The following is a 12,495-nucleotide window of genomic DNA, read 5'->3' on the forward strand; positions in this document are numbered from 1 at the left end:
TCTACTATTCTTTTATTTTCATCATTGTTATTGTTATTGCTCTTACTTGTGTTTGATTTTTCATTTAAGTTTTTACTTGGTATGTGCTACCATTGAAATAGAAGATACTACTGAAATTGATTATATTGTGGATGAGGTAAACTCTCTCTACTACTATAATTTTTGAGTTGGTTGAATTGTTTAGAAAAAATGTGACTCTATGAGTTTGATTGTAGATTCCAATGGTCAATTATATTAATGTGCATGCTATATTAGAAGGCGGAAGAACTCGTGCTACTCTCTAGTGATTCTAAATTTTTTCAGGTGTGACTTTGTCATCCATTTTCATTATAAAGTTATTATTTCTGTTTATAAATCACGCTAAACAAATTATGAGAAGTCATGAAAATGCTTTTTTGGTTTGTTTGTTAGTGTATGTTTGGGTGAATTTTATTGACAGATTTGATTGTTGCTCAGGAACCTAGGATGATTGTTGTAGGATTTAGATTCTAAAAAAAATACCTATTGAATATAAATAATTTATAAAGAGTAAATGATGGGTATAATAATAAATATATTCTTGTTTAACGTCTTTTGTAACACTTACGACGGAACCTAATTAAAAAAAATATTGGTTTAAGGACTTAAATAAAAAAAAATAAAAGAATCTAATTAAAAATTTGATAAAATTATAAAGACTAGCCGAATAATTAAATCATAATAAAACTCTAATTTTTATGCTATTTTTATTTTTAAAAGAATAATATTAAATAATTAACTTAAATGATTTCATCATGTAAACAGCCTTTGTGCTAACATTTGACTCTTTTTTTTTGGTTTTCTTCTTTGTAAAATAATAAAGGTAAGGCAGTCAAATTACCATTTGGATTTGTATGTAATGAAGTGAAATTCGTTCTCGAGTCTTTTTATTTTAAGCTCTTGAGGCATGTCTAGTTGTCTAGTGTAAATTATTTATATCACTCATTAGAAAATAAAGATTAGTTTAATATGTAAGTGTCATCAACTCATCATCAAGACCCCACCCAAGTAAGAAGCAATACAGCCGCCACATGCTTGTTTAACAAGCTACATATATAATTAAATTATTCCCAAAAAAAAAGAAAGAAAGAAAAGCATTTGATGCGAATAGTTTTTTTTTTTTTTAAATTATCTGCTAATTTTTTTAAAAGTTATTAATATCAAACAAGTTTTATTCTTTTGTTAGTCTTTAGTCAATTTTGTGATAATTATGTACATATATTGTATATATAAAACGAAATTTAAATTTTGACGCTTATTTAAGTGGATAAATAAATTAATTATTCGATTAATTCAAGTTGATTATAATTGTCACAAAGCTAATTAATTGAATAATTTTTAAAAAATAATATATGTGATTAAACCATCTGTTTTAAAAACCTATTTAACAGTTAAAATGGTTTGAAAAACCCATTAGTTATTCATAAAAGTCCTAGTAGACCAAAGTAGGGTATTGCTTTAATAAAATCCATTGTCCGAGAGGTTTCAAGGCCACCTTTGATGCCACTATTAGACAATTTTAGCATCTACCTCTAGGCTCTAGGGTTGCCCTATTGAGTACCATCTTCCATGTTGAAATCTAATATTTTTGAGCAGCCAATAGCTCTCACCTTTGTTTGCACTATGCATCCATCATGTGCTCTTTTATTTCTACCCAACTTTGTAGCCATAAAGTAACCTTCCTGAAACACCACATTATTTTTGTTTACTAATGTAAATATATGGGTTAATAGCCAAAAGATAGAACATTATTCAAATTTATTTTTAAAAGATTTTTTTAATTAAATTGATCTTTTAAAGATTATAAATATATCATATTTATTTTTAAGTGATTCTATTAATAATTTTCGTCAACAATTAATTAATGATATAAAACGTTAATTGACAACATACATAATACTTGACATGTCTAATTAGATGCTGATTATAGATATATTCATAAAAATCTATTAATTTTGTCAATTTTTTTCAATTACATAAACTATATTTTCAATATAATGTAGCAACTAAATTGATAGATTTTCAAAAACATATTTGATTTGTTAGGTATCATATATGTTATCAGTTAACATTCTATACCATCAATCATTTACAAATTGTTAATAGAGTCACTGGAAGATAAATATGATTAATTTGTAATCTTTAAAAGACTAATTTAATTGAAAAAAAAATTTAAAAATAAATTTAAAGAATGTTCTATTTTTCAGGGACTAATTTGACTATTAATCCGTAAATATATATTAAGTATTTAAGTATATTGAATTATAATTTCTGATATTGTTTTGGAAATCATTTTTATTACCTTGTAGAAGGTATCAAAAGCATGTTTATAGTATTATCCATTAGATTATATTCCATTCATATAATGTATGCATGTCAAGTAATAAATGAGATATATATACATGGCATTTTGAAAATTATTTTTGATGGTATTCCAAGTTTCTAACATAAAATATCCATGCAATCGCTCATATACATTGTCAGTATGGTGTTTATTATTACCTAGAGAAATATCTATACGGAAACATCACAGTACATAGGAGTTGATGGCCATACTTAAGAAGTTAAGATTGTTAAAATGTTGGGGAAAAAAATAGGGAATTATCCAATAAAAAGTGGAATTTTTCGGGGACGGGATAGCAATGCAATCAAGTAGCTAGATACTTAGATAATCTCAAGTAATTTAATTACTATCCAAATTCATCCATTATATTTGTATATTTATAAAATAATATTATGTGTACATATATAAAACATAATCACCAAATCTATTATTATGTATTTATGAATAAATATATATGTTGTAATATTTATTTTAAATATATATTTTATATTTTAGTATATATTTTATACTAATAAATAAATTAATAATTAATTTTTTATTACACAGTTGATATTTATAAGTTTGAATGGATGCAGTAGTTGTAATAAGAGGCCAAACTATTAACAAATAGTAACGGAATAAAAATTCGGATTTTTTTATATAAATAAATATCATAAATATATTTTTTTTAAAAATATGCATGAATAGAAATGGTTCTAAAAAAGTGTAGGGCACTTTAGGGGTGCATGTGAATTGAATTTACACTCTAATTAATGTGTAGTGGCTACGAAATGAGACTGACAGGAGCAGGTTAAAAAGCGGCATCACCAATCCGCTGTTGGTATCCACAAAATGGGGCACATCACCACTGGCGCACACAAAGTGGGCGACTTCAGGGACAGTGACAGCGAAGTGGACTCAATGCGATGGTGGCGGCCACGAAATGAGCATTTCGTTTCTGGAGGCCACGAAGTAAGTGGTCAAAGCTGCCAATTTTCAGAACTCACCATTACTCGCACGAGGCATGCATTGGTTGTGTTGGGTGGCAAGGGACACTTGGAAAGGGACCTGGACACATATAAAAGGGTGAAGGGGAGGGGACCTTATGCATTCGGTCGAAAGGGAAATGGGGTTTTAAAAAAAGTGGTTGTGGTAAAAAAAATGTGCTGTGGTTTTAATGTTTTGTGTTAGTTGTGTTTGGAAAAAAAAATTAACATGAGTGGGGGTGGGGTTAATGTGGAAGAGAACCTTAATCGGTTAGATGAGTTTCATATTGCGGCACATTTGCTTCATAAGGTTAATTTAAGTCTTTAAGGTGATTGATGTTATTAGTAATTTTGTTGGAACTAATTTTGTCGACAAATAAAATTGGTTAGAGTTTTTCCAATTATATTCTTCTTTTTTTTCTTCTGTTGCATCCCACACGTGTTCTCATTCCTCATGACACACTTGTCGATGTTTTCATGTCGGATCCTGCAGATCCAAGCATGGAAATTAGGCGGCAGAGGCTTGAGCCTTATTTAAGACGAACAGGATTTTACCATGCTTCTTTAATAAAGCGCTTCGAGTATGAAAATTCATTTATAAGCGCCTTTGTCGAACGATGTCGTTCCGAAACTCACACATTTCACCTCCCTTGGGGTGAGTGTACCATAACCCTGGAGGATGTTGCAATGTAATTAGGTCTACTTGTTGATAGCGAGCCTGTCAGTGGTACTTTGATGTCATGGAGCAAGTTCCACCAAAGAGATATTTGGGAATGGTGTCACGAACTTCTTGGTGAAGTTCCAGCCGGCCACGTAGGGACAACGAAATTCAACATAAAGTTGAAGTGGCTCAAGAATTGTCTTCAGCAGATGCCGCTTGATTTATAAGACAATGCCCTCATGCAGTATGTACGTTGTTACATACTGTACTTATTGGGAGGCGTGCTACTACCGGACAATACCAACAACATGGTCTATGTTCGATATCTTCCGTTATTGGCTGATTATGATGCCATCAGTACCTACAGTTGGGGTAGCGCCGTTCTTTATTGGTTATATCGAGCTATGTGCTTAGCAACAGATTACAATGGACAGGTGTCATAGATTGCTTATGTTATGGATATATTACATGACTGGACACCGAATGTGACGACACCATATAGTTTTCCGTTAGCTACGAGGTATGTTATGATATGGCGTTACATGTCTCATGCTGTTACGTTTTGAATTATCCTTTAAGGTTGAAAATAGATTTATTTCAACGTTGTTGTTGTCCACTAGGTGGGCGGGTAAGAAGGGACAAAATGACTACGCTGAGCAACGCCTCCTGAGGCACCACCTGAGGTTGGATAATCTGCAAGTGGATGAGATAGGTGGTGGCCATTATTAAATTTTTTTAACAAGTTCATCTATACCTGAAGTGACCGGGTTTCCTTTCCGTGTAGTTTATTTGGTTGCCGTACATGGACCCTCGCATTCTGTCTAGAGTTCTTGTGGAATTTCTTGGCCACCCACATGGAGATTTTTATACGGCGGTGGTGCCGCTCATATTTTTTAGGTGGATTGAGATCTTTAATGTTGATAGGGTGTTGCGTTAATTCGGAGGAAAGCAAGGACCTCCAAACCCTCCACTTAATATTGATACCTTCCATCGACAATCGGTCCGCAATGATGATGGATGGTGGCTGGTCCGCCTATCCGCATGGTTTAAGATATGGGCTAATCGACGTACTAATGCATACCTTCTACGGATTAATCGTATAGATACATTACGACCTAGCCAATATTACCATAAGTGGTATTGCGACAGAACAAGGTGGTTTTTGTTTGCCCCTGCAGCATTGCATGATTTGCGGGTTGACGACATTCCCGCAGGTGCCCGACAGAGTATGGAAGAGCCCCCGTCGTTAGGTTACCCCCGGTTCCACAAGACCTTCGGCGCCGCTGTCCGCGTCAAGGCATAGGTCATGGTCATGCTGAAGTTGGGGACGATGAGCCAGAGTTACCGGAATAGGACCCACCATACGTTGGGGCAGAGATGGGAAACCAGGCTCCATCGCAGACTGCTCAATTTTCCGGAGATTACTACTACCCTCAACCTTTTGTGGTAGGGGACCCCCCGCATCCATCTTCCATACAGCAATTTATGCCATATAAGAATAACTACGAAGTTGATGGTTCATCCTAGGGGGTATGCAGGATTTGATTGATTCTATGGATAGAGTTGGGTGGACAAATTTCTCTTCGTTATTCGACGGGTTGGACCATTTCATCCCTCAGCAATCATCCAATGCTGCGATGATAAGAAAACATCATTGAAACATACTGATCAGATTTAATCTGCATTTTCTAATACGCAAACGAGTTGACTACCGCAACTGACATCATTTAAATCAGTTTCGTGATTTCCTTTTTTCCCACCATTTCGGTATTCATGAGAATCAAATTCTTCAGCTTTTGCAACGATGTTTGTGGTGAAATTATTATCCAAAGTGGATCGTCACAAACAAATGTAATACCTTCTGCCGTATGCAGTGGCAGAACCAGAAATTTCATAAGAGGGGGCCAATTAAATACAAAATAAATTAAAATATGATATAACAAAAAATTAACAAAATATGATTTATAGCATATATATCAGAGGAATAATTATGTTATATAAAAGTCAATATTCAACTACATACTTTAAGATTTTGGTATTTTTAAACTTGCTCGACGATGCTTCAAGGAACTAAAATCATCAATTATCATCTCTGAAGTGAATTTTGAAGCAATCTCCTTTTCAATATATACAATCATATAATCTGCTAAAGATTCATCTTCCATCTTGTTTCGAAACCTTATTTTAATAATCTTCATAGTTGAAAAAGCCCGTTCAATTGTTGCTGTTGTCACAGGAAGAGTCAAAACAAGACGAATTAATCTATCAATTAAAGGATATATATTTGATTTTTCTGTCTCTGTCTTTGACACAATTCAGCAATAGTAGACAAATTCTGAAAATCTAGGACTTTAATCACATCAAGTTCATAATGTTGTAACTCATAATCTAATTGAATCTTCTCTTGCTCAGAAAAATCTAAAGAATAGAAATTCTTTACAAGATTGCATATGTTGCAAATACTGAATAACTTGAAAGCATCTTTAGGATCCAAAGATGTACTCAATATGAGGAGCTCGGTTGCTTGCTCACTAAATCTACTATTTAGCTATTTCAATTGAAAATCTATCACGCTAGTAAAAATATCAATACGCTAGTAAAAATGCTATTCCAGAACTGAAGTTGTTGCTCCAAACATACGTAAATGACTACAAATTGAGTTGAAGTGAGAACTCCACCTGATATCTCCTGATCTTTTTAATGTGCCAATTTGATTAGCTCCCTTTTCTGTTTCAATTTGATTAGTTGCAACTAAATGAAAAATTTTAGTTGCATAAGCAGATCGTAATTTATCATTGTGTTTGCAAGAAGAACACACAACATTGATAATATTACTCAAACTTTGGAAAAAAGCATGAACATCAATAACTTCTTTAGCCGCAGCAACAAGAGCTAGCTGTAATTGATGACCAAAGCAATGAACATAATATGCATAATGACATTCTTGAATAATTAAAACTTGTAACTCTTTCCACTCTCCACGCATATTACTAGCACCGTCATACCCTTGACCTCAAACATTTTGAATGTTGAGATTGTGATGAGATAATGCAGAACAAATCTCTTGTTTAAGAGTAGCAAAAGTAGTATCTTCGACATGAACAACATCTATTAGCCTTTCTTTGACAAATCCATGCTTATCAACAAATCTAACAACAAGTGCCATTTGTTCTCTTTTAGATTTATCTCTAGCTTCATCAACAATCAAACAAAACTTTGCATTACCAATCTCATTGCAAATTTTATTTTGCACCTTTCTAGCAAAAACATGTAGAATTTTCTTTTGAATAGAAGGTGATGTGTATATTGCATTTTGAGGAGCATTCTCCAAGACAACTGCATCCACTTCTTTATTAAAAGAAGCTAATAATTTTAACATTTCAAGAAAATTTCCTCGATTCTAAGACTCATGACTCTCGTCATGTCCCCTAAAAGCACAAGCTTAAAATGTTAACCATCTGATAGTATCAATAAAGGCTTTAAGGTGCAATCTATTGCTTAAAACTTGTTGTGAGCTTTGCTTTAGCCAATACTTTGTCAATGTGACATAATTGGTTAAGCAAATCTTTACCAGACTTAACAGCAATATTATGAGGAGAATTAAGAGATCTACCCACATGAGATAAAAATGCACAATCCTTTCCATTATTCACTTTTTTCCAATTGCGAAATCCTCCTGATGTGAATGGACTTGATTTTCTAGAAAATAAATAACTTGGAAGACAAAATGCAGCATCCACTTCCGACGAATATTCTAGCCAAGAAAAACTCTTAAACCAATGAGCTTTGAAACGACGAGGATGACTTTCAAGACCAGAAAGAGGGTATTCATTCATAATAAATTGATATGGTCCAAACTTTATATATGCTATACAAATTTCATCTTGTTGATTGATAGGATAATTCCAAATTTGCGGATGCTTTTCGGGATCACGCATCAATGTATCAATATTAACTTGATCTATTTCAGTCCTTATTATTTTAGAAGCAGGTGGTTGAATATCTTGCAAAACAAGTTATGTCACAGGTTGTTCAATAATATTTTGAACATTACTCAAAGAATCTGAAATTGAATTTTGTTCATCATATATTCTCTCTTTTCTCTTAAAAAATGAGTGAATTGTTTCCATCTTTGACATTTTTAACTTAACTTGAACTATCTGGCAAAAAAAAAACAAAAAACAAAAATAATTGCATATATGTTATTTTAAAAAAAAAATATTAAACCTATTGAACAATAACAAATAATTTTAGAAACACAAATGTATAATAACAAAATAAAGTTATTAATTTACCTTATTATTTTTTGTTCCAAGTCTCACCCAAAAATAACTCTATTGAGTTTTGCTCTCACTTCAATCTTTGAACACTGTCCATTATAAAAAAAATAAATTAATTATTTTAAATAAATAATGTAAATAATATTTGACATTGTTATTAACTTAAAAAAATTGAGATATACCTCTTTGAGTCTTTGTTGTGTATTCAATGGTTAATATTTCGCTGTACACTTCAAATTTTCAATGGTTTTTCTTCATATATCGTATCAATTTTGGTATGAAGAGAAAATTAGAATGGGAAGACCAAAAGTCTACCAAAGCTATAATGAGAGCCAATAAAAGAGAGAGAAGTGTGCGCTGACACGCTCACGCTGTGAGCCTCTGATGCTTTGAAGAAAAAAGTTTGAAAAATGTACTAGTAATACATTAATTAATAATATGGACTATTATCTATTGACCTAGTATAATAGAACTATTTTCATTAATTATTAGAATGAGCTACCAATAAACAATAGCCCAAATACCAATACATATTACAAGTTTTAGTTACTTTAATTTATAAGATTCTGCAACTTATATTTTATTTTAACATCTTATATAAAAAATACTTAATATTATTATTTACTAATTTTTTTAAAAAATCTTGGGGGACCATGGCCATCTTAGGCCCCGGTCATCCGCTTCTGGCCGTATGAGAAATTTTTTCATTAGGGTATATGATCACATATACGTTTTCGGAAGCCATACACACAGCAAAACAAAACCAACACCCACAATATCTTAGAGAGAAGGAAGATAAAGAGGTAGAGAGAAATTTTAGGGTTGGAAGAGAGTGCAGGAAAATGGCTCCTTTCGTGAATGGTGCACAAGCGATATAGGCAAATTAGGATTGAACTTCGCAGGCAATACACCTGAAGTGCACCATTTAGTGTGTAATAACATTGATTTGGACTCCAATTCGTGGATGCTTTCTTGGAGTTGGTTATTTCATTGACGCCAGCTATAAAATGGCTTCTCCACCTATTTCATGGGCGTCGAGTCAAAAATACCTCCTGCTTCTGTCAATCCCATTTCGTAGTTGTCAGATCTAAATTGGAGTGTAAATCTAATTCGCATATACCCCCTGAAGTGGCTGTGCGCATTTTCGAAACCATTTCTCTTCATGCGTATTTTGGGAAATAATATATTTGTGATATTTATTTATATAAAAAAATCTAAAAATTTAAATTCTAAAATGGTAATTATTAGAAGAACAATGTTAACTGACCTATAAAGATAAGTTTAACATATACCCATTTTTTTATTTCTTTTCTTTTTTCTTTCTTATACTTTATTTCTCTTTCAAAAATATGGTGGCAATGCAAATATATACTTGTATGTTTATATGTGCCTCTTGATGGTCTCCCTGGGCTATTTTCTTTTCTTTTCTTTTTTTCTCCCTCACTCTGTTGGCTTTTTCCTGCTAATGCACTGGCCTCTATTGGGGCAATCATTTTCCTCAACCTATTTTTTTTATTATTAGCGGAAAATAATAATAAAAAAGGAACACAAAAGGTGCCAGATGCAAACTGACGAGTTAGCTGACCTATGATTTAATTTTCTCATTAACAAATTATGCAACAAATCATAACAAGAAGTTACATATAGAAATATTAAGTAATAACAAATATTTTTAATATATTTAAGTTAATATTAATTAATTATTTACTTTTTTTTTCTACTAAAAATATTATCCCTCTAGTATTCTCCTATTTCATATCGGGGTAATTATACTTACTACAAAAAATTTGAAAAATTAGTTAATTATGGCGAGTTTTTTTGTATTTATGGTAATTTAACCGTCATTATATTAAGAATGACATTTTTTAGAAAACGAATGTCAACAGTGCAGTTTTGACAAATTAATTTGTGAATTAAAAATGTATAAAAATAGAAGAATACATGTATAGTAAAGAAATAAAGAAGAATAATAATGCTGAATAACAATTTATGGTGTATAAAAATGTGAAAAAATAAAGCCAGATATAAAATAAGGTAAAGAGAAACAAAATAGAAGAGAAAAGATAAAAAAGAAAAAACGAGCAGAAATTATTTTAGATATAAAAAAGAAATTAATATTTTTGTTGAATATTGATGTTTGGAATGTTTTATAGAAATGTGGATGTGTCAGAAATGCTAACACAATACACATTTTGTGTGTTATTTTTTCGAAAATTCGAGACAACTTTATCAAAAATTTTTAACAAAGATTCATCATGTGTTGTCTTTTGGTGCAAGACGCACTTTGCGTGTTATTTTAGCAAAGATTTTGCGCAAATTTTCGAGGTAACTTTATCAAAAAATTTTAGCAAAAATTTACCACATAACAGCTCTAGAACAACACGCAGGGTGCATGTTATCTTTAGCAGAGATGCATTATAGATTCTTGAAGTGTCTTGATCAGTGTCTCCAAACACAGAAACGCCACATGTTGTCACCCCAGCAGCATGCAGGGTGCATATTGACCAATTTTGGTCAGTGTCTCCATGAAGGAGACAAGACTTGCTCTCGGAAGAGAAATCACTAATGGCAACATTTGCTTCATGGTTTGCTCCGGGTGTATAAAAGGGGAGGTTGGGAACTTCATTTTCATTTCATTTCATTTCATTCACGGTTTGCTAGTTGAGAGTCTACTTAGTGTTATCATTGTGTGGAAATGTAGGTTTTGTGATGTAGTTGAGAGTGAGTAAATTAATTTTAGTTAAGAGTGAAATTAGTACATCTAAAATCATACGTAATTATATGTATGCAGAAGATCATATTAATTATTTGGAATATCCTAACGTAATAAGTTTATTATATTTTCAATTAGTGTGTGAGTCTTTATTTGGTTAATATTAATTTAGTAGTTTGTAACTATTTATTTAGTTAATATTAGTTTAGTTGTACTGTTATTTTTGTTAGTATGAATAAATAACATAAATAATATTAATTTTTTATTTTTCAAAGATAATATTATTCTATTTTTTTTCTATTTTTTGTTATTAGTATGTATAATTTTTTATAATATTATTCTTTTTTATTTTTTATTATAATATAATATTTTATATTTTTATTAATTATTAAATTAATAAATTAAAAAATAATACTGGGTCGTATTTTTATTTGGACTTGTGAATCAGGTATCTTTTGGACCATTGCCGAGAACCACAACGGCAAAGTTTGGTAAGATTCTTTTCATTCACCGAAAATTTTAGCTATCGACCTCTGCTTTGCCAACCAAACCTTTCGGTAATTAATAGTGTAGTTGAATTTTGCTTGAACTTTCGCAATTACAGATTTCACTTTTATAAACGGTTCAGATTCAACCAATGGCTTTATAGCCTTAGCAATCGTGTCTGGGTCCAACTTGGAGTGATCCTGTGAAATCGTCCCATGAAATACGTGTGCCTCCTCGTCGATCCATCAAAACAAAATTAAGGAAACATACTACCCACTCCTCACATACCTATGTTCGCATATTCGGGGAACTCCAGTGCATGCATGACGTCAAGATCCAAACTACGTATAAAAGGTAGAGCATTCATCAGTTGACTGATTGCGGGTGGAATCACTAAAGTTTCCACGACTGTCTCACCTCCCCATCGCCGTCTTCGTCCTCGTCACTGGCTTTGTATGTAACTTCGAACTCCTTTGTCACTATCATTATTCATTCCTTTGTACGCTTCAGCTTTGTCATTTTGCACATCTAGGTCATATTGAATCTCATACGCAGCTATATGTTCAAACTCAACATACAACTCAGTCCTTGAGTGTTGCACCTGAGTTTGTTAGTGAATATGAAACATCCGCTGAATACTTGTTTCGTCAACAATCGGCATAATCTCAAATTGTATTAGACCACCAAATACGACAACCGAACTCCTATAAAAAATGTTGCTCACCCGCTTTAAAAGATCCTCCATCACACCAATAATACAATAAAATACCTCTCTCACAATGAAATAAAATGGTAACGAATTTTGGTTTTTATAAGAAGAGGACTCACCTTACAGGTTACGTGTTGCAATGCCATCCAACTAGCATTTGGCACGTGTACAACACGTAAAGTGCGTGTTGCTTGCATGCCTGACACGTGTCTAACATGCATGGTGCGCGTTGCTTGGATGGTCCACGTGGACAACATGCATAGTGCATGTTACTTCTGATTAAAACACGTGTCCATTACGCTGCATGCATGCTGAGATG

Source organism: Arachis hypogaea, chromosome 14 (assembly GCF_003086295.3).
Source record: "Arachis hypogaea cultivar Tifrunner chromosome 14, arahy.Tifrunner.gnm2.J5K5, whole genome shotgun sequence".
Classification (NCBI taxonomy): domain Eukaryota; kingdom Viridiplantae; phylum Streptophyta; class Magnoliopsida; order Fabales; family Fabaceae; genus Arachis; species Arachis hypogaea.